Source organism: Diadema antillarum, unplaced genomic scaffold (genome assembly GCF_040938485.1).
Source record: "Diadema antillarum isolate AM-2024a unplaced genomic scaffold, OU_Dant_1.0 seq00000715_RagTag, whole genome shotgun sequence".
NCBI classification, from domain to species: Eukaryota; Metazoa; Echinodermata; class Echinoidea; order Diadematoida; family Diadematidae; genus Diadema; species Diadema antillarum.
This window is the reverse complement of record NW_027271619.1, coordinates 939,193-963,333: the sequence shown is the minus strand read 5'-3', so window position 1 is coordinate 963,333 and position 24,141 is coordinate 939,193. Positions and strand designations below refer to the sequence as shown.

The 24,141-nt window shown below is 41.2% G+C and overlaps 1 pseudogene; it reads right to left on the bottom strand.

The window, feature by feature from the left end:
- Positions 1-130: 130 nt before the first annotated feature.
- The window catches only part of LOC139737919 (uncharacterized), a 42,825-nt pseudogene continuing 18,814 nt past the window's right edge, over positions 131-24,141 (bottom strand).

The window sequence follows — 24,141 nt, the reverse complement described above, 5'->3', positions numbered from 1 at the left end:
TAATATTCTCTGTCCGTCGGCGAATGGGTAGGTCTGCGCCACGGTGTTTGCCTGGTGGTACGATGAAGATCCCGCACTCCTATATAAGTTCTGCGAGGCTCACGTCGCATGAATCCCTCCATCTTCCGGTTTACATCTTTTCGCCCATCGTGTCCTCGACAAACTTGAACGCCGCCGACCAGGCGTCCTGGACGTCCTTGGTGAAGACCGATTTACCGAGCCCCTGCTTCAAGGCAAAGAGGAACGCATTTCGAGCCGCCTGGGAGAACGTAAATTAAAAAGACGAACGAAAATGATTACGTGCAGCACATACGACTGCCATCACTGCAGTTTTTCTTTTCCCTAATTTTCTGAAGAACAAATACAATTTTGAGAAGAGTGCAAACTACCTAATCCCAACTTTTCGATGTGTTCCTGCATTGACGGATATCCACATCAGCTCTAGATTGTGGTAGTGGAGCAGGGCTGAAATATGCTAACTTGATATCGTTCTCTCATCGTAGGGACGAACCCAGGACTGCAGCTCTGGTTTGTGGTCCTTGCTGCTTCGCCTTTTTGTTGTTCTTTTTTTTATATATTCAATCATTATTAAAAAGATCAAAGAGACGGTAGTGCTACATCATAGATTACTATAATGTTGATTTTGTTAAAAATGTATAGATTATTTGTTATTTCCTGCATTATCGTGGGATAATAGAAAAATTCGATTGGACGATGGTAGATTACCGGAAGGTGCTCTTTGATGACGCCGTAGCCGACATGCCTGAGAGCCAACTGCTGCAGGGTCGGGACAAGCAAGTCTATGTCGTCGAGCCCGCCCACGATCTGACTCATGGTGTTTACGAATCGCTCGCCGTGTGCGATGAGGGTCTTATCCTTTAACAGCTTCTTGAATGTCTGTTTCTTCTTGCCGAACTGGAAAAGACGTCCGATCTTCGGGTTTTCGCTCACCAGTCTGGATAGATGACAATGACAATAACAATACAACAATACAATAACGTCTTATTAATCAAGGGTACCCTCTTCAGTGTTGCCACTGCTCTACCAGAGCTCTACCTGCCATTATCATTGCCCTAGTGTTGCCAAGTACCCATTTATACTCCTTGGTCGAGAGGGACATTTTGGATAAAAACATCTTGTCCAAGGACGTAAGCACTGGGCGGGAATCGCACTCGGGTCCTCCGAACGGGAGTCGGGAGTCTTATCCATTATGCCACAGCGCCCCCACAAAGATAGATCTTTGTGTTTTCTCAAATTGCTATTACATACTTACGGGAATGAGCTTTGTGCCTCAAGGCTCATGATTCACTTCTAACATTTTGTTCTCCAGCGTTAAGACCAAATTAATATGGTAATAAATCTGTCAACTTTTCACACTGTGCTAATCAATCGCATCGTCTTGAAGTCGAGAACCAGGACATAGTGAAAAGTGCTTGTTTTTAATGTAGAATATCTTACTTGGCGAAGACGACGGTGCCATGCTTGTCTGGGGCGACTGAGATCATCGACCACGTGCTCCGGATGATCTCTCGCTGGCCGTCTGTAATCGTCATCGCAATGTCGTGACCGATTGATTCCCTGCCATCGGGTAGCTTATGCGACATGACGTCGACGACCAGTTGGAAGACGGACTCCCAAGCCCTGCGGATCTCGTCGACGAACCCTTCGTCCAGGGCCTGCTCGATGGCGTACATGAAAGCCTCTCCAGCAACCTGTGCATTACAGTAAGCGTGATCGTATATTTCTTCGTTATGAGTTTGAGAAGCGTTTGCTAGTTTGATAAAAAGGACACATTGGACACGTCAACAAGATGTAATGGCATGACAATAATGCTGTCTTTCATACCCACATTTCCCATCATTTTGGTACATAATGTCAACGTAGAGGCAAAACGCTTGTCATGCATAGCATGGAGGGTTTGAATAAATGTCCCACCCCCCCCCCCCCGTGTTGTATCACTAGTTGTGTATAGGATTTAATTGCATCGTTATCAATATCAGTATTTGAGCATTTCAAATATCATGCTTACGGAGAGATGCTGCCTAGTGACTCCATAACGCACGTGCCTCTTCGCGAGATCTTCCAGAGTTGGGACGAGAATCTCGTGATTCTCAAGATTTTTGACAGCGTTCCCAACAACATCCATGAACCGCCGACCATGCTTCCTTAGGTCATCGTTCTGAAGTAGCTCGTCGTAGGTCAGGTTCTTCCCGCCAAAGCTGAACAGACTACCAACAAGTGGATGATCTGTCACTATTCTGTGAATACAAACCAAGGCATGATCATGACGATACACAACTTGAAACTAGGTTTTATTTCCTAACGATAATCCCTGCCACTGCGATCAACAACATTCAACTTGTATTAACATTAAAATACATTGATTGGAGTTAACGTTAACATAATTCCTGTCAGTATTGATTGCATAGCAATTTCATTATTCTCCTTTTGTTATGCTTGTTGGCAAGGTTCTAAGGCGAGTCTTCATACTTCAATCTGTAATGTTTTGTGCATATTATTATGTTGCAATCATAACAATTATTGCCTTTGTAAGTTCACACCGTCATGTCCAGTTTCCAATCGCTTTTATTGACTTTACTAGGTTTATCGAGTTTCAATGAATAATTACTATGTTTAAGAAAGATTAAGCGAATGAACTTGAGAATGTACTTCATTTCATGACTTCAAGAATAAAGAAACAGAGGCAAGGCAAGGCATGCTATACATACATCCAGCATTGAAAATAGACTAATCGTGTGCACGTGAGTTTCTATCACTCTGCGGCCTCTACATGTTCCTTAACTCACTTGGCGAAGACTACGGCGCCGTGGTCGACTGGATTCTCGGCGAGGATGTCCCACGTGGTCGTAACCAACTCGAGATGCTGGCTGGACAGGGGGCCATCCGGCAGCACGTCTGACATCGTGCTCGAGATCAGCTGGAACACGGCCGTCCACGCCGCTTCGATATCGTCGTTGTGTGATTTCCCGAGGCCCAGCCGGATGGCATACAAGAGCGCCTCACTCACGGGCTGTTTGAACAGGATAAGGTTAAAGGATTGGTAAGATTCGAATGGTCCTGTTTTCTTGTGTTTGTCTGTTTGGTTGGTTGGTTGGTTGGTTGTTGTTGTGTGTGGGTTTTTTTTTTTACACCAGTGGTTCTTATTGATATCTATGGTCTGTGAAGGAGCATAAGAGGATCGCATCCTGTATTCAAAACAATCTACAGATATGACCTGAGAGTTTTGAAAGACTTAGCCGATTGACAATTACTATGACGTCAGCACAATTCAGCAATAATATTAGAAATGATTTAGAATCAATCAGAATTCCATGGTGACGAAGAGCTTCGTACCTTAAAGTGCAGCTTAGTGACGTTGTAGCCGACGTGACGTGCTGCCAGGTCCTTCAGAACGGGGACGAGGAGGTCGAGCTCGTCGAGGGCATCGACAGCATGACCCACGGTCTCCATCACTCTGGTTCCGTGGGCCCTGACAACGGTATTTGCTAGAAGCTGGCCGTAGCTGAGGTTCTTCCGCCGAAGTTGAACAAGCGAGACAAGACCGGATTTTGGGAGGCCAGTCTGGCAAAAAAATAGAAAAATGCATAATTTGGACAAGCGTAATGAAGGTCGAATCACAAGACTGTACGAAAAAAATGTCGCAGCAATAGAGCAAACAGTTTATATTAATGACATCATCACTGAGGTTATGAAAGAGCGAGCGTCAAATTACTATACAATATGACAAATATGTCGCGGACTAAGGCAGACGGGTTTATGTTAGTGGCATCATAATTTAACAGTAGTGTAAATAGTGTCCGTAAATCAACTAAATGCTCCTTTAAAAGTATACATTGTGTCACTCCAGTGCTCTTGGTCGCTTAGACATTTTAAATCAAGCATATTCAGAATGGAGAAACAGCTTCAATAACATCTTCATACAGACGTATGAGCGTTTATGTTAGCACTTGTGCAGGTGATGAAGGCAGTCTTATAGATTTGTTGCTCTTCCCAATATAATTAATTATAGAGTTTTTCAGTACTTCACTGCAGTTCTCTTGCATGGCAAAAGTAATGATATTATCACGTTTTGAAATGGCAATAAATTGTTATTGTTGTCATTTTTTCTGCCTTCATCCGTTGTTTTGGATTTTGCTATATGCTACCTTTATAGATTACTTGCTTACGAGTGAGAAAGATATAAGAGACAGATAAAAATGACATGGAATATGAACAGATGTTTTCCTGTCATATGACCTTGAAATCATTAGAATGTATACCTTGCGAATATACCATTGTGTTCAAAGTGTTTAAATACGAATAACAGACCTGGCGAACATCACAGTCCCATGCCTGGGAAGATCACCAGACAGTTTCTTCCATGAATCTCGCACGAGTTCGATCTGGTCGCTACTGAGACCACCGTCGTCATCGGGCAAGTGCGCCGACATCGTGCTCGTAACCAGCCCGAAGACGGCCCGCCAAGAATTGGTGACCTCCTCGTTCATCTTACTACCTAGACCGGCGGTGATGGCGTGCATGAGGGCCTCTTCCACTGGCTACAACAGAAATAAGATTGATAAGCGCTTATCAAGACTGACATCATTCAATGTAAAAATAATTCCAAGATAAGTATCTTATATTGATATATTCCGAAATCAAAACTATCTAAATTGACAAAAATTGGCAAAAATGTCCGAAATCAAAATAATTCATATTAAAGTAATCCTTGATTGAAACAGAACAACACTGAAACCAGGGCTCGACACTAACGGTGGCCCGGTGGCCCGGGGCCATCAAAAACGCACGTCGGACCACCAAAATTCCAGAAATGAAGACTTTGGTGGCCTAATCGGGCCACCAAAGAAGGTCTGATGTTTGCCTTTGGGCCATGAAAAATAAAAGTTAGTGTGGAGCCCTGCTGAAACAATCAAAGATTAACAGAGTACAAAGAGTCCAAGAGTATACCGTCTGCGGTTGAATGCTCCCAAATCGAAACAGTCCAAAACTGAAGTATTTTACGTGGAACCTGTCCAAGGTTAAAACAGGACCGAATTGGAACAATTTAAATTGAAACGATTAGATAGCAGTGTGACGATGGCTTTGTCTTGCTGACGGTTAATACTTCATTGATGTCCCGCTTCATCACTCACGAAAAATTGATATCGGAGTTATGATTATAACCACGAAGAGTGTTATCGCCCAAACTTCTCGCAAACTTTCAGACATCATGACGTTTCAGGATTAAGAGTTTATCATGTACTCTTGCTCTAAGAGATTGCTAGTAAAATCGTAGTTGGCTAAACCGATTTGGGGTCGAGTTAGACTTGTTCAACAGACTAGGGAGGAACGTGATAAGTTGGCTTAAACTTATATCACTTTGTGAAGAGACACTCTGCGTACAGGTTGAACTTGGATACGCAAATTAAGATCGGACCATCAATAAGCGAAGACGCGATGCATGGTTTATGGATGAATTATTTATTGATATAAAATTTACAATGCTTATTTAAACCACGTAAATAAACATAGACTATACACATGATAGAGAAGTGTTCCCCGATTCAGAGAGCTATATTGGCATTTATTTATCATTAGAAAACCAGACCAGCTGTCTGCTTCTGCGTTAATATCGCATCCCTCGAAAATGCTCACTCCTAAATCAACTCTTGCGTGAAGGTGAATTTTACCGCGAAATGTTTCTTGGTAACTCCATATTGCTGATGCCTGATCGCCAGATCCTCCAGTACGGGCACCAGTCTATCGAGATCGTCGAGTCCCTCCACGGCTTTGCCCACGGTCGACATCACTCGCCGTCCATGAGCTCGGACTTCGGGTAGGGCGAGGAGCTGGTCGTAAGAAAGCTTCTGCCTGCCAAATGGGAAGAGTCTACCGACAGACGGATGGCGGGTTACCAGTCTGATGAGCACAAAAAGAAAAGAAGGAAAATGAAAAATTATAACAGAAAGTTTTATAATCACGAATGGTATGATGTCATCAAAATTCATTCAGTCTTCCTTCCACCGGGAATATACCAAACCTAACTGATGTACCAAACCTCACAAACCAATGAGAAAAAAAAATGAGCTACAAGAATATCAGTATATCACACAATACATGGTAGAGAAGTCAAGATATATCACATTTAACTGTACTACCTTGCAAACATGACAGCACCATGTCCAGCGGGATCGCTGGAAAGGATGCCCCAAGTCTCCCGGACGAGCGTCTTCTGTCTTGACGTCAGCAATCCGTCGGGCAGCTTATCGGACATGGTGTCGACCACGAGATTGAACACCGCAAGCCAGGCCCCTTCCACCAGAGCGTTGTACGCATTGCCCAATCCCTCCTTAATGGCGTGCAGGAGCGCTGCACCGACCGGCTACAAGAAACAGCGCAAAGAAATTGCAAGGTCGGAAACGACAAGTAATCGCTTAAGATATTGAGACAATTATTTCAACAATAAGTCAAAGAGAAAATATTCTGGAATTACGTATGCATGCAGAGACCTTTCACCGTTTGTCACAATTCCTCTCTAATCACTGCCAGTAGAAGATACGTGTTCTTGAACGTGCGCGTGTATGAACGAAACTGCACTAACTGCAAGGAAATTATCTGTGTATTGCGACTTAAATCTCATCAATTCGTCCTCGCAACGGATACAGAAAGATGTTCCAAACAAACACAATACTATTCCCTTTTTTGACAGTTCTTACGTATTTTAGTTAATAATGCAATATTTTGTCTCCGGGGTAAAATTCGCGGTCAGAAATATTTCTGGATGTACCACAATCATTACGCTTTCGGAACCTCCTTCTCCTAGTACTTCTTTTAATACTACCAGCATCTCTGGTCACTGGTGACAATGGTGATTTTGACAGTGATACTAATAATGATGATAATCAAAACGCTAGTCCCATCACTGCAATTCCTGATTATGATAAGTCACCATGGTAAATCCAATAAGATTAATGACAATAACGATTATAAAAGAAAATAAAAACGACAAAAACTATTCATTATGACAAACTCGTAACAACCAGTAGATGAGTAAGGAATACTAATACTGACGGAAGGAATCGTTAACAGTGTTAGAAAATTGTTTAGGATTGGAAGCAGTGCTTTAAGACATGTTCGAGTTATCACATTAAATTGATGCGTATGTGTGGGTCAGTTGTATCACAAAAGATCCTACCTTACAAAAATTTTGCAATAAAGCCTACAATACAAGGAAATATCCCTCTCTTTCTCAAATAAACATAACGTCAGACGGTTTATTCTAGAAACAATTTTATCATAACTGTTGTTTACATTTTGTGTATTTAATGATGTTTAACACTGTTTATCCTGATTATCATTTTTACATTGATAGTTTCTATCCTTAACTCACATTTTAGAACTATTTTGAAGCACTATAGCTGGGTTTTTGTTTCATCTGCAAATGGTAGATAATGCCTTTAATGACAACAATGACAAGGATTGGTCTGCGTTACAGAAACAGAAATAAATTTGCCGTTAAATGTCTCTGAAATTAGAAAAAAAAAATCAGTTACCGAATCAAACAAAGACAAAAATACCCGGACTCACTGCAAAATGTTCTTTGGTGACGCCATAACCAACATGTCTGCCTGCCAGGTCCTGCAGGATGGGCACGAGCAGGTCAAGGTCGTCGAGGGAGTCGACGGCCTCCCCTACATTCCTCATGACCCTTAGGCCGTGAGCGCGCACGTCCTCATCCGCCGCCAACTCTTGGTAGGACAGTCCTTTCCCGCCAAATGGGAACAACTTTGCCAGCCGTGGATGATCTGTCAGTAGCCTGAGGGGTAGAAAAAAATATAGTTAGCAATAGATAAAGTATAATAGCAAGGATAGCAGGAAGAGAAGTAGAAAGGGAAGATAGCAAGGATGGTAATGGATTATTAGTGGAGTAGAAAAATATAAGAAACTAATTGAGTTGTATACCTTGACTAATGCATGATGCATTTGAAAAGAAATGTGAATTGTTCTCATACTATCTCGATAAGATACCCTCTTCACCTGCCAAAGAAATGTTTACTAAAACAATAACATCAACAACAGCAACTACGACAACTACTCCTATACTATTACTGCTACTACTACTACTACTACTACTATAGTGCTACTTCTATTACTACTACCACTACTACTACTGCTACACTACTACTGATACTACTATTACTACTTACACTACCACTTCTACAACTACTTCTACTACTATTACTACTACTACTACTACTACTACTTCAATTACTACTTCTACCACTATCACAACCAGTAAATGTGTGTGCTGCTAAACATAGAGTTTCGAGTATCGAGTTTCGAGTTTCGAGTTTCGAGTTTCGAGTTTCGAGTTTCGAGTTTCGAGTTTCGAGTTTCGAGTTTCTACTTCTACTCCTACTATCCTACTACTACGACTGCTAATTCTACTTCTGCTCCAGAGCCATTGCCGATGACAAACGCGACTAACTTTGCGAACATGACAGCGCCGTGCCCGGACAAGTCCCGCGCGAGCGGAGTCCACGTTTCCCGCACCAGCTGCTTCTGTGATGGCGATAGTGGTCCGCCGTCCGGAAGTACATCCGACATGTTTTCAGAGACAATTTTGAAGACTTCTGTCCAGGCAGCCCTCATGTCGACACTGAAGTCCTTTCCCAGCCCTTCGTTGATAGCGTGAAGCAGCGCCTCTCCGACAGGCTGCATGTGAAGGATAATTTATTGAAATTGTTCACGGCTTCTATCCTAATACGACGACAAACAAGATTGCCATGAAACCGTCATCCCCCATTCGGGGCCATTTTAATGTACTTATTTTTTTTTCCATAGGGGGCAACATAGCAAAGCTAGAACTTATACATACTTACTCACTTAAACATACACACACGCACACACCATCTCTCTTTATTATTTCTGTATTCAAACTGATTTTACATCTATTTTCTAGAAAATCACATTGTTTAGGAAAAAAACCCAAATATGGCAGCTGACGATAACTGCAAAATCTATCCATGGAAAGGGAGAAGTTTCTGTATTTCATTTAAAGCCAGTCTTTACCCACCAGTGTTACGGTGGGAAGAAACGTCGATTCTGCCGCGGACATTCCAACAAATATTGGCCTCATCAAAAGCGGATGATCCGTTTCAGACATTGTCAGATGCACTTCACTAGTCTCGTGAAAGTTTAACAGGAAACAATTTTGTGAAGTTACAATCACAGATATTAATAGTCCACCAGGATTCCTGAGACGGCCAAGACTTTATGTGTAATTTTTTCTTTGTTTTTGTTTTCTTTCCGACTATCAGCTACGGTCTAAACTTCATCAGTAATTCCTACGGCAAAAATGAACATGCATCATTTGTGAATGACCACTCTGAGTCAAAATATCCACAAACACTGAATTCAGCAGAGATCGTCATTCCTATCCGTTTCTCATACCTGGAAGTGGTGTTTGCAGACACCGTAGCCCACGTGACGGCTCGCCAACTCCTTGAGAACGGGAATGAGGAGATCTAAATCATCCAGACTGTTCACGGCGTGACCCACTGTCTCCATCACACGCCTCCCGTGGGCCCGGACCTCGGGGCTCGACACCAGGTCTTTATACGTCGAGCCGCTGGCTCTGCCGAACGGGAACAGTTTCCCGACTTCAGGATTGTCAGTGATGAGCCTGCCCGAAAGAGTAGGTGAGAAAGCTGATAACTGAACATTTGGAATCTCTTGATAAGTGAAGATATTGTTTTTGACAACCGTTACGCCATCAAATACGGTCGAGACATAAAATTAATATCATATTCTCCCCTTTTTATGTCACAGCAGTGAAATATGTTCGTAAAGTGAATGACTAATGCAAAGCATTTTCAGTGAATATATTTCACAATAATGAATTATACATGATTATCTTGGACATCATAATAGTAGCACATACTCTTAGACACATGCATTAATTCTTTTATACAACATCCTAATTTCCCCGCCTAGTCGTAGAGCTAACTTGTTTTTGATCAGCGGCAAATGCAAAAAAGAAGAAGAAGATAGAATTACCTGAAAGAACTTTCATAAAATTCGCATTGTTCGTCTAGACGTGAATATACATAATAGTATTTCCATTACACTGCGGCTTTGGGTCTCTTTCACGACCCGTGTGAATTCAAAGGATTGACAAAAGTTCTCTGTGATTCTGATCATACATATAAACAGCGCTACACGTTCATGGTTAATGCACACAAACTTTATCGTTAGTGTGTACGATAAGAATTATTCCGAGCTATCACATATCTCTGGAATAGTAGACAAGTGCATGCTCACTTTGCAAACATCACTGCACCGTGCATGGCGAGATCGGTCGACAAAGTTTGCCACGACTGGCGCACGAGTGTTTTCTGCGAGGTCGTGAGTGCACCGCCGTCTTCGAGCACTTCCGACATGGTAGATACCACGAGTTCGAAGACAGCGAGCCAGGCCCCTTCTACCTCTGATGTGAACTCCGCCCCGAGTCCTTCTCCGATGGCGTACATGAGTGCGGCGCCCACGGGCTGTAAGCACCGTGAGAGGAAGAACAAAAGTAAGGTGCACTGATACCGTATTATTTTATGATCGGTCGATCGACCGTTTGAAACGCAAAATCAAGTTTCATAATTATTCCTTACAGAAGTCAAAGAGGTCTTAATGATGTCAGCATTTACAAAGTGAGTTTGAATGATTTGCTGATTATAAGTTTATAACATACAGTAAAACTCGTCACTGTTACCTGGAAGTGTTGCCTGGTTACTCCGTATCCAACATGACGGCCGGCCAGCTCCTTTAGTATAGGAACCAGCAGATCGAGGTTGTCCAGTCCGTTGACGGCATGCCCAACGGTTTCCATCACGCGTCGACCGTGGGCGGTGACGTCGGGGTGGGAGAGCAGCTGATGGTAGGTCAGATTTTTGCTGCCAAATGGAAACAGTCTGCCGACGTCAGGATGATCCGTGGTTAACCTTTCAAAATGATGAAACGTGACGAGATACTAGTAACTAAGTATCTAGTACTAGTAACAAGATACTAGTAATTTTCTGTCGTGTTATTCAGGCGAATGCTGCTGCATACAACGGCTAAGAGGCCACAAATCAGCCATGTATCCACATAGAATACGTACGTCGTAAGTTTGTTCGTGTGCGTCTATCTGTCTTATCTATCTATGGGTGTTTTGATGTGAATGCATTATAACAAAACAGATCAAATATTGCTCAAATTGTTCGTATGTTGCTGTTGCCACAATACTCACTTTGCAAACATGACAACGCCATGTTTCGCTGGTTCAGACGACAGTCTTGCCCAAGTAGTCTGGACTAGCCTCTTTTGGTACTGGGCAAGAGGACCCTGATCCGTCGAATCGGGAAGTATTTCAGACATTGTATCTACCACTATCTTGAAGACAGCTCCCCAAGCGACTTCGGTCCTGTCATCGAAGGAGCTCCCGAGTCCCTGTTTGATGGCATGCATCAGCGCCTCGCCCACAGGCTATAAAAAGAAGTCGACATGATATTTCCCTTTCAGATTTCTTAACATATTATATTATCTAACTTTTAACATTGTATACATGGAAACAACAAACGATTTCAACTCTCACTTTCCGTGAACATTGTTACCATTTATCATGAATCATTTGCTACATCAGACACAAGAGAATGACAGATTCGACTTTTCACTATCCGCCTTTGTGAAGAAAAATGAGATCTCCTCTACTTTTACATAATGTAGTCGTCTTTTCATCATTAAGTGCAACAAAATGTCTTTAAAATTATTTCATACTCCAGCACAAACTAATCGATCTTCCCTTTAATGCCACCGCTTAACACCTCATTAACATCTTTGAGGGCTACGTGTAGTGTAAGCGAGGCTTTCTCTGAAAACACAATTTTTTTACAGAGTATGTACTGTATGTTGCCTAAAAACACAAACACACACACATATATACATATATATATATATATATATATATGTATCTATATATAATATATATATATAAATAAATTTAAAAAAAACTGGGTAGATTAAACAAAACCTGTTACAGCCTGATCGCTAACCTGAAAATGGTCCTTTGTGACGTTATATCCCACGTGTCTCCTAGCTAGATCCTGCAGGATTGGTACTAATAGATCCAGGTCGTCCAACCCATTAACAGCATGACCCACAGTGTCCATCACCCGTCGTCCGTGTGACCTCACATCCGGGTCATTCAGGAGCTGGTCATAGGTCAGACCTTTGGCCCCAAATGGAAATAAGCTTCCGACATCCGGATGATCCGTTGTGAGTCTATCAACCAACAGTAACAGAGAAATGTCACGAACATCCTTGCGTGCAGCAATTAAGTTAGGTTTTCTAGCACATTTGATGATAATATCGATGATATATTAAAAAATCTACATTGCCTGAGAAGTCATTGTGCCAATTATGAATATTTATTTGTATTTCACATTGAAAAGACTGAGAGTCTTTTACCAGTGCGATTTAGAAGTTTAGAAGTGCATAGACTATTTGCTCTTTGTAATGACCACAGTGGTGTCAAAATAAAAGGCGTGAGATGTTAATAGTTACACAGATGAAGTAATACTCACTTTGCAAACATGACAGCGCCATGTTTCGCTGGTTCAGACGACAGTCTTGCCCAAGTAGTCTGGACTAGCCTCTTTTGGTCCTGGGTAAGAGGACCCTGATCCGTCGATTCGGGAAGTATTGCAGACATTGTATCTACGATGATCATGAAGACAGCTTTCCAGGCAGCTTCGGTCCTGTCATCGAAGGAGCTCCCGAGTCCCTGCTGAATGGCATGCATCAGCGCCTCACCCACCGGCTGCAAGTAAATGAAGTTAATGATCCTTTACGCCACAGTCAGTGTTTAATAAATTGTCCTTCTATAGAATGGCTGATAACATTACACTTCTATCGGCTTCGGATCTTATATTTCAAGCTGATATTTGCATATCAAACATTATAACCACACTGAATAATGGAGCAATTGTATGAAACAAGTCTGTCTTCTCCTACCTCGAAAAGTCCGCTAAAGTTATTCGTAAAGTGCATTTTTTGACTGGTTTCATTTGGATGAGTCAATTAAACTCTTTTCACACATTGGCTGAGGACAAAGGTTGCCAATTTATCAGTCCTTTCTAGCACGAGGAGTCCTGTCATTTACATCTTTTCAAAAGCTTGTAATGCATCTTTCAAGAATATCTATGTTGTCTTTTTCGGAGAAAGAAAATGATCAGAAATACATTTCGTCCAATCAATAACAGTCATTACAGATTCAAACCCAAACATGAATTAAGGTATTGTGTCTACGCGGATAGACTCTCGTCGTCTTGATAGAACAGTCGGCGTGGGTCTTCTGACACTAACAAGTGGATCATCAGCTGTTGGGAAATGGACCAATAATGTGCTCGTGGCTGTAGGAGAAAGGGATTTTTACCATGCATATTTCTATAGGTGTGCCTCTGTACTATGAGAGGTTGCTGTGTATTTTGGGGGTCAGAGAGAGCTATACTACCGCAATCAAGAATATGCTAACCTGAAAGTAGCTCTTTGTAACGTTGTAACCCACATGTCTCCTGGCTAGATCCTGCAGGATCGGTACTAATAGATCCAGGTCGTCCAACCCATTAACAGCATGACCCACAGTGTCCATCACCCGTCGTCCGTGTGACCTCACATCCTGGTCCTTCAGGAGCTGGTCATAGGTCAGACCTTTGTCCCCAAATGGAAATAACCTTCCGACATCCGGATGATCCGTTGTGAGTCTATCAATCAACGATAACAAAAAGATGTCAAGAACATCCTTACGTGAAGCAATTAAGTCATGCTTTCTGCCATATTTGACGACAAAATATCGATGAGATATTTCACTTGGATTTAGATTGCGTAAGAGGTCACGGTGCCAAGAATCGATATTTCGTGTTTTACATTCAAGAGAAGTAATAGTCTACCACCTTTGCTCTTCAAAAGTTTAGAGGTGAATATTTGCTTGTAGTAATGACCACACGCAGTGAAGTCAAAGTAAAAGGCGCGATCGAGTTGTCAATAGTTACACAGATGCAATAATACTCACTTTGCAAACATGATAGCGCCGTGTTTTTCTGGTTGAGACGACAGTCTTTCCCAAGTAGTCTGGACTAGCCTCTTTTGGTTCTGGGTAAGAGGGCCCTGATCCGTAGATTCGGGAAGTATTTCAGACATTGTATCTACGACGATCTTGAAGACGGCTCCCCAGGCGGCTTCGGTCCTGTCATCGAAGGAGCTCCCGAGTCCTTGTTTAATGGCATGCATCAGCGCCTCTCCCACAGGCTGTAAGGTAACAACGTGGAGGGCATCAATGAATGATCCTTTCCGCAAAGCCAGTGTTTTAAGGCCCCCTCACACCTGAGCGAATTGCCTGAAATATGACTTGCGATGGCTGGCGAAAGGCATTTTTGGAAAAATCGTTTTCAATGGTAATTGATAGTAAGTCATATTTACCCTTCGTGTTTGGGTTCGTACACCTTCTGAACTAACAGTTGCGATTATTCAAATTCGCACGGGATTTTTGAACATGTTTAAAATTTCCCGACGAATTGAAAAATCGTCTGTCATTCGCATCTCTTCGTGCGGTAATCGTTCGTTTATCGTTCGTGTGCTATTGTCACGCATAGTCCCTCATCGCGCTTTTGCCAAGGTGGACCGATCTCGAAAGAACTCTAAACGAAGCAACACGATGACTAAATATGACTTGCGCATAGAAACGAAGATACTATGACAAACGTATTTTCGCTTGCCATCTTCTATGCGAAGGGAAACTAAGATTGACTTTTACTAAATTTGAAAGGCGATGCATACACGAAGGCAAGTCTAAGAGATACTATGACAAACTATGGATTGCGAAGTGATACGAATACGAGCGAATGACCTGACGAAAAAATTGGCGAATGCTGAGCTGCTCTATGTGACCAGCCACTCACCACGCAACTCATATATTTTTATAAACATTCCACCTGAAAGTTTCAAAGTATCTTCAGAAAAATGGAAGATGCAGCCCGCCTCAGAGTCCAGTATTTACTGACAATGGCTCAGAATGATATTATACATCAGCAGCTGAACCTACACCAGTTCATCAGAGGCCGCTTCAGATGGAGACGAGGCTTCAGACGACGTCGTATCTGGAGAAGGACGTGGCTGAACCCTGCCAGAAGAAGGGCTTTTGGAATCTACGACCAGCTGTTGGTTGAGCTCCGAAGAGAAGACCCTTCGACTTTCAAGAAATTTCTCTGCATGCCCCCTGAACTCTACGATGAAATCCTGGAGAGGGTGAGAGGAAGACTCAGGAGGCAGTACACCTGGTACAGGGAGCCGCTGGAAGAAGGTCTCAATTTGGCAGCTACTCTCCGTCATCTTGTGTCTGGCACCAAGTACTCCGACATGCAGTATGGGTGGAGGGTGCCTGAAAACGCCCTATCTGTAGTGGCCAGGGAAGTGTGTCAGACCATATGTGACGAGTATGCAGATAAAGTCATGACAGCCCCTTCAACCCCTGATGGATGGAAACAACTTGCTGGAGGTGGATTCTACAAGCGGTGGAATTTTCCCCACTGTGTGGCAGCTATTGATGGCAAGCATGTGGCCATCAGAAAGCCTCCTCTGTCCGGCTCGCTATGCTGCAACTACAAGGGCTTTTTAGTATAATCCTGTTGGCTATAGTGGACAGTGACTACAAATTTATCTGGTGCGATGTTGGTGGTAGGTATGATACAATAGGGGAAAGGGGGTAGGTCGAGTCAATTTAGGGGTACGTCAGATTTGTTATCACCTCACCTCCATTGTTACTGTTTCAATATTTATTTTTTTGCTAAAATGATAGCAATTGGGGCACTTCATTTCAGTTTTTACTTGATACCTTTTTTCTTCTTAAAAAACGTGCTTTAAGAATAATTAACAATATTGGATATTTATTTCACACAAATGATCTTTTGTGTAGAAGCAAAAATCTGAAACTGATTGATTGATTTTATTATTATTATTATTATCAATTTTGGCAGAAAACATGCAATACATAATCAATTACAAAGCTCAAAACAATCAATCAATACAATAACACAAAAATACCGTAACACTGAATGCACCTGACAGGGCTGCCAGGCGTTGGGCAAGTTAACTAAATAACTGTAGTCCGCGGACCGCCCTAACCTATATCCCTTCCAGATGCATCCAGCGTTACAGATTTATGTGCCACTGATTATCATAAAATATTCATAACTGTACTTTTTAAAATCTCTTGCAAAAAATACAAACTATGTAAAAATTCGTTTCATTATAATGTTGGTATTTTTATGTATAAATTTTCAATTGATGAGCTTTCTGACATTTTTGCACTTATGTTCATAAGAAATAACTCTTTTCATATCTACCCAACTCGTCATCGTGATAACATCACCTTCCACGTACTAGCACAATTTTTGCGAAAAAAAACATTAATGTTTACAATGCCAAAAATACTGGAATCTTCCGGCTGATTTTACTGTTTATCTTTGACGTCCTTTAAATGTAAATGTCGCGTAGATGATTTCTCTGGCTGCACTGAAATCTGGACTGACCTGGTCGCTTTTATACTCCCCGAGGAGCGCACACACACGTACGAGAACGTCTGATCTATATTCTTTTGTCTTCGTTTCCAATCGCACGCCATATCAAACCATTGCTCATTGTTCGTTCGTGTTATCGGGTCATATCAACCCTTCGCTCGCCTTCGGCCGCAATTTACTCAAAGAAGTGAACCGAAAATCGCTATCCTTCGCTTACCGTTCGTTAATCATATTTTACTTTAGTTTATAATCGGATGATCTGAAGGCAATTTTATTTGGAATCGTTGAATTCGCGCGCATTTCGTGCGTTTTTCCCATTCGTCCCCCTTCGTCCCCCTACATTCGCTCAGGTGTGAGGGGCTTTTAAATATAATCATTTGTTGTCTTTATAGGACTCATGACATTACACGTCTATCGGCTTTTGATATGATTTGCCAAGATGATATTTGCATGTCAAGAAATGATAACTGACACTTAAGGATGAAATATCAACTTTGTGTAATTGAGGTGTGTCTGCTGCTTACGTGCCCCATGATGATTGTATTTTGCAATGATGTTGTAGAACCATTCTATAGCAGATATTCCAAAATGATAACTCGAGATTTCTATTTTTGCGACAGGACAAAGTGAGAAAGAGTGGCATTGGTTCAATCGAAATCACGGACACTAGAAATTCACATTCCACCTTGGGACGAGTTCGCATTGTTTAAAAGAAATACAATCCTCGAAGAATATAGATTTTTTGTGATTTATAAGAGATGAGGTCTTCAGACATTTACAACTGGATCACAGTCATGGGAAAATGGAATCATATGCACGCGGATTAACGGAAATTTGGTTTTATTAATTTCGCAGAAAAGGAGTTGTTCGTATATGATTTGGGGATTGCTTTTGATTATGGGCTCAGTGAAGTCTTAAGCGCGATCAAGCCATGCTAACCTGAAAGTGGCCCTTTGTGACGCTGTAACCCACGTGTCTCCTGGCTAGATCCTGCAGGATTGGTACTAATAGATCCAGGTCGTCCAACCCATTAACAGCATGACCCACAGTGTCCATCACCCGTCGTCCGTGTGACCTCACATCCGGGTCCTTCAGGAGCTGGTCGTAGGTCAGACCTTTGTCCCCAAACGGAAATAACCTTCCGACATCCGGATGATCTGTTGTGAGTCTATCAATCAACAGTAACAGAAAAATGTCACGAACATCCGTACGTGCAGCAATTAACTTATGCTTTCTAGCACATTTGACGACAAATATCGATGAGATATTAAAAGATCTAGATTGCCTGGGAGGTCATTGTGACAATTATGAATATTTTGTATCTTACATTGACAGAACTAACAGTCTTTTACCAGTGTACAAGTGCGATTTAGAAGTTTAGAAGTGCATAGAGTATTTGCTCTTTGTAATGACCACAGTGGTGTCAAAATAAAAGGCGCGAGTTGTTAATAGTTACACAGATGAAGTAATACTCACTTTGCAAACATGACAGCGCCATGTTTCGCTGGTTCAGACGACAGTCTTGCCCAAGTAGTCTGGACTAGCCTCTTTTGGTCCTGGGTAAGAGGACCCTGATCCGTCGATTCGGGAAGTATTTCAGACATTGTATCTACGACGATCTTGAAGACAGCTCTCCAGGCGGTTTCGGTCCTGTCATCGAAGGAGCTCCCGAGTCCCTGCTGAATGGCATGCATCAGCGCCTCGCCCACAGGCTGCAAGTGGGAAACACTTGCTGATTACAATGATGTATTCACGCCCATTGCGTCGAAGACAAGGAGAGGCGTTAAATGAATAAAAACTCTACACTGCTTACGCAAGTATGCATCGATTTTAATGTTTCAAGGATTAGCAGACGGCTTAATTTCGAGGCCACTAGGAGAAACAACCGTTGGGCAATGTAAGGCTCTCAATACCGTAGAGCTTGACGACCTTAGCATGGAACATAGTAGAGACTTTCCGGAGACTCTTGAAAAAAAGCCGATTGTTGCTATGGGAGACATCGCAATCATACACTCCATTAAGTACAAACGCTTATATTTTCAAGTCATCAGTATATCTAGTATTTAGAAAAAAAATACTTTCTTTAGAATTTTCTTTGAGATATTATGTTTAAATATAAGTTTGATGATGTTAAATCGTCAGTATTTGGACGCACAACTTCTTGTATTGGCACGGGATTGCATCCTCCCTCACTTAAAAAAAAAGCAATTTGTGTGTTTAGCCAAGATTATGTTTCGTCATCAAGACTGATATGGATGCGTTGTAATAAAATCTAAGAACAACGGCAACGCAGGTGTGGAATAAAAGTAACTAAGAGAAGACTCCTACGACTAGAATTCAGCTTTTGAAGGACTGATACAAAACTCTTCTGATCAAGCAAATTTCATGTTCTGCCATACAGTAATTATGTTATCTTTCAAAAAAAAAAAGAAGAAGAAGAAGATGGCTGAGTAAGCGCGATTCCACGTATAACTCATTCAGCCTTTTTCAGTTAAAGTTTTTGTTTGCTGTTTTATGATCTGCTCAACTCGGACTAGGATTTGAAAGCCATTTGTTGAGCTGGTATTGTAATTTTTCTAGCTGAACTCTCACCTGCTCAGACACGGTCATCGCTCAGAAGTACATGTGTCTGTTTTTCGACCACTGAAGCTAGCTCGTACAAAGTTATACAAATGGGAACGGAAAGTTTAAAATCTGTGAGATCGAGCCTTGTCCGTTCTTATGCTCAAAATGCAAGTAGGTAGAAACTGAATCTCTGGCTATATCCTACTTAAATAGTTTAGGACTTTGATAGTTGTATAAATGCTGAATAACTACTGAAAACGTATGGACTCACTCACCTTAAAATGGCTTTTTGTGACTTTGTAACCCACGTGTCTCCTGGCTAGATCCTGCAGGATTGGTACTAATAGATCCAGGTCGTCCAACCCATTAACAGCATGACCTACCGTGTCCATCACCCGTCGTCCGTGTGACCTCACATCCGGATCATTCAGGAGCTGGTCATAGGTCAGCCCTTTCTCCCCAAACGGAAACAATCTTCCGATTTCTTGATGAGCTGTTACCAATCTGCGAGATTTGCAACCAAGAAATGATAATTTTATTTCTAATCATTGTATCCTCTTCGAACCTTATAATTGTCTGTTATTACCCACTACATTTTTAAAAGAACGTCGGCCTCTCAATAAGCCTTCTTTTCAGAGGGAAAGTGAAACAAACAAACAAACAAACAAATAAACAAATAAAAAAGTATGAAAGTGAGCACCATGGTTTGAACCCGAAGAAAATCGGCTCGGAGAATTACGTTTGGTGTGGGTATTCTTACATAAGATATAATAAGATATACAATCTTGTTGTAAAGTCATTGTACAATATTTCGAATATTGATCGATGAGTGATATTTAATCCATGAAATAAGATGTCTTTTGTATGCTTTCATTGGCGTCTTGTAGTCTATACTGATTGTCCTAAATACAATGACGGTGATCCAAATGAATCATAGATTATGAATGGATTATGCAACGAAATAGTTTACTTGGCAAACATGACGGCACCATGCCGCGCAGGGTCTCTCGACAATGTCCTCCACGATGTCTGCACGAGATTCTGTTGTGCAGCAGTGAGCGGCCCGTCGTCTTTCTCGACGATCCCTTCGGACATGGTTTCTTCCACCAGTTGGTAGAGAGCCATCCAAGCATCTTTTACTTCTTCGTCGAAAGCATTACCGAGGGCGCCTTCGATGGTTTTGATCAAAGACCGTCCAACTGGCTTCAGTGTTTGCAAATGAGAATCATTCAACGAATGAAAAGATGGTATTATGAGATACCTAGCTGGTGGTGTTTAAGCTTTCATTATTTTGGCATTTATTAATACTTATCGATAAGCCTGAAGATTTAACGCCTCTTCCTCTGTGGCTTGCTTCTTTTGATCTCTCCTGTTATGCTTTACATGCTCGTGTATAATGCAGTGTCCCTGCATTTCTCTGTATGCATTTCAGCCCCCGTATGCCCCACTTTCTCCCCTTCCATCTATCTTTCCATTCCGTATCTGTGTGTATCTCTCTTCTAGACTCTTACTCTCTCTGTCTCTATCTACTTTACCCATTCTTCTTTGAAAACTTATATAAGACAAATATATATATATATATATATATATATATATATGTGTGTGTGTGTGTGTGTGTGTGTGTGTGTGTGTGTGTTTGTGTGATATGAGAGAATTAAAAGTCCTTGTCCATTTCGGAGAAAGCATACACGTTTCACGCCTGATTAGCTAAAACTGCTGCAGATAGGGAAGCCGTATTGGTTTAGAAAGCAGAAGCCTTATGATGGACGTAGAAGCCCTAGAGTACAACGGAACGCACATCGCGGTTTTGTGTTTCAGGGATGGGCAGTGAGTTACAAAAGTGTAAACAAAGCTGGGTGGCGCCAGTCCGGAATGCCCGGCCTTAGGCTATACCAGTAAGTATACTACAGTCACATTATGCGTGTGTCTCGATATTGTAGTTAACGCACTTTTCCTTATGAAGATATAGGTCCTACTTTCATTCGCTGAGCATCTAATCCTCTTTATAGAGGTTTGGCAGAAAGCTTCACATTGAAAAAAGCTGTGTAATCTTTTAAATATTGCCTACTTTCATTCGCTTTGCATCCTATCCTCTTTATCGAGGTTTGACACAAAGCTTCACGTTTAAAAAGCTTTGTAATCTTTTAAATATTGCCATCATACACACGTGGGCTTTCATTTTCCTTTGTATACATCATAATGGTGTAAAAAGGAACAACGTGTACGAGCTACGTAACGTGCTTTCATTATCTATCATTTTATTTGCATTTCAAGGAAGAGGAAAGGGCAGAGGAAAAGGGTACCATATATAGTAAAAGCGATGAGATAAATTCTTTCAGTATCCTCACACACACACACACACACACACATAGTATAATGACAAATGAGTGTGAGTGTGCGTTTTTTCTAATATCATGGTTTGAATGTCTTATCAAATTTATGACAAGGGGTATAATAGCTTTTTTCTTCTTGAGGCAAGCATCCCTACCCCAACATTAAGAGTTTTGACAAAACTTGTTTTGTATTAAAGTCTCATTTTAGGACAGTATAAGAGTATTCCACAGGTAATCAAGTGAGCAATTTTTGTCCAAATTCCTTACAAACAAGACAGTTACTGTATATTACCAAAATTAGTACTTTTGATATCATAAACATTGTCACATCTGGTATTAAAAAAGACTGTACAGTACTGGTTGAGGTCAGGATTCAGCTTGCAACGTTTTGCGAGATAGCCACTCTATGAAATGTTAAAGAGCATACAATTCTAAGGGAAATCAAAAGTTTATTTGATGAAAATCGGTTTTGAAATGACTGAGATATCTAATAACAAGGAAAAACAAAGAGATACTGATAAAAGTCGTGGCCTGTCAATTCTTATAAGGTTCGCTTTTTTTCTTTGATATTTGCGCCATTTCAAGGACAACTTTCATCACATAAATGTTGAATCCATCTTGAAATTACATTTTCTTTCATATTTCATAAGAGGTTTCTCATTATCTCACCAAAAATGTTATAAACCAGAATCCTTACTTTAACCAGTACTGTTCAGGCCCTTAAATCTTAAACTGAGGAGAAATATAATATATATATATATATATATATATATATATATATATATACATTTTATATATATATATATATATATATATATATATATATATATACATATATTAAACAAAATGAATTGCAATAAGACATTTAATAACACCGTTATTATACCTTAATACACACGTTGATTACAATTAATTTCGTCCAAGTATGTGTATTCAAACGTCTTATTGCAATTGTATTTTTGTTTCAGATCAAACTAATGAAATGAATGAATCCTCCAGTGTCTGTTTTTTTTTCACGGTTTGAAACTTATGAGGGAGCACATAGGACAAGTGCCCTATTTTTTGTATGAAAAATGCCCCATACAATTATCACTAAAAGATATACCAGATTTGGGGGTTTTCCCAAACAAAAACATAATGTACCTTTTCTTGGGGGGGGGGGGAAGGGGCAAAATAATGTTTCATCTTGTGGACATATCAATTTCTTTTAACATTGCTACTGTTGTAAGGACGAGTGTTACTGCCATGGCGGGAGCGGTTTCTATCCTGGCTCGTTGTATGGTAAAAAGAAAAGTCAAATCCAGACTATTTTAGTTTGCTGAAACAAAGTAAAAGTTAAACCACATTACTACAACCTATTGGAAATTATTTTAAAAAAATCAGAGGAAAAGAACCAGAGATAGGTGATTACTCACTGCAAAGTACTCCTTCTTCACGCCGTACCCATCATGCCTCTTTCCCAGTTCCTTGAGTATCGATACCAGTCGATCGGTATTTTCCAGTTCCTTGATGGCGGTACCGATCGTCTTCATCACCTGCAGACCGTGAGCCTTCAGCCTGTGGTCCGCCAAAAGTTCCTTATATGACAGGTCTCCTCGCCCGAAAGGGAACGCAGAGCCTATCTCGGGGTAGTCGGTGACTAACCTTAATTAGTGGAGGCAAATGGAAAAGTGCACACTTGGCGTCGTTGTTTGATTTTTTTTTAAAATCGGTATGAGTATATCTGGCTGATCAAAACAGTCTAATCGGATCCTCTTTTGCGACCTATTTATTTCTTATTTGAAATTTAACAAATGATTCACATGGTTCTCAGCGAAACGATCTGAGATTGAGAGCCACAACTCTGTCAGCAAATTTTGCGCTGGGGTTAGTTTTAGTTATGATGTAAGGATTAGGATTAGGATTCGGGTTATGTTTGCGGGTAGAATTCACGTTTGGCAGTGTTTGGCTTAGCATGCAGATATTGCATGGGAGCAAGTTGTCGCAGGAGCAAATGTCATGGAACCATTTTGAGATTGTGACCCGGAGAGGGTTAGCGACGAGCCCAGACTTACGTTGCAAAGAGAACGGCCCCATGTCTGCTCATCTCCGGAGATACGGCCCTCCAGGACTCTTTGACCAGATTCTTTTGCTCTTTCGTCAGCCGGCCGTCTGGCAGAAACTCAGACATTGTATCTGTGACTACCTTGAACACGGACAGCCAGGCCATCTCAAGCTCTGCCGTGAACTGACTGCCCAGCCCTTGCTTGATAGCGTACATCAGCGCTTCCCCAACTGGCTGCAAATGAGAAATGTTATTGATGGCAATACCGACGATAAGGAAATTAACACAAACGATAATGATGATAACAGTATCGGTACCAGTAATGATATTGATAATGATGATGTTAGTAATCAGAATTGAATAATAATGGTAGCTCAAAATATGATAATAATAATAATAATAATAATAATAATGATAACAACAACAATGAGAATTATAATCATCAGACTCATCATCATCATCATCATCACCATAACAACTACAACAACAATGATAAACGACATTGTCTTATCTATGCAGAGAAGGTCCTTCAACATGGGTACTAGTCTCCATTAGGGCCTTGGCATTATTAATGTGCCACCATTTGCAAATACTA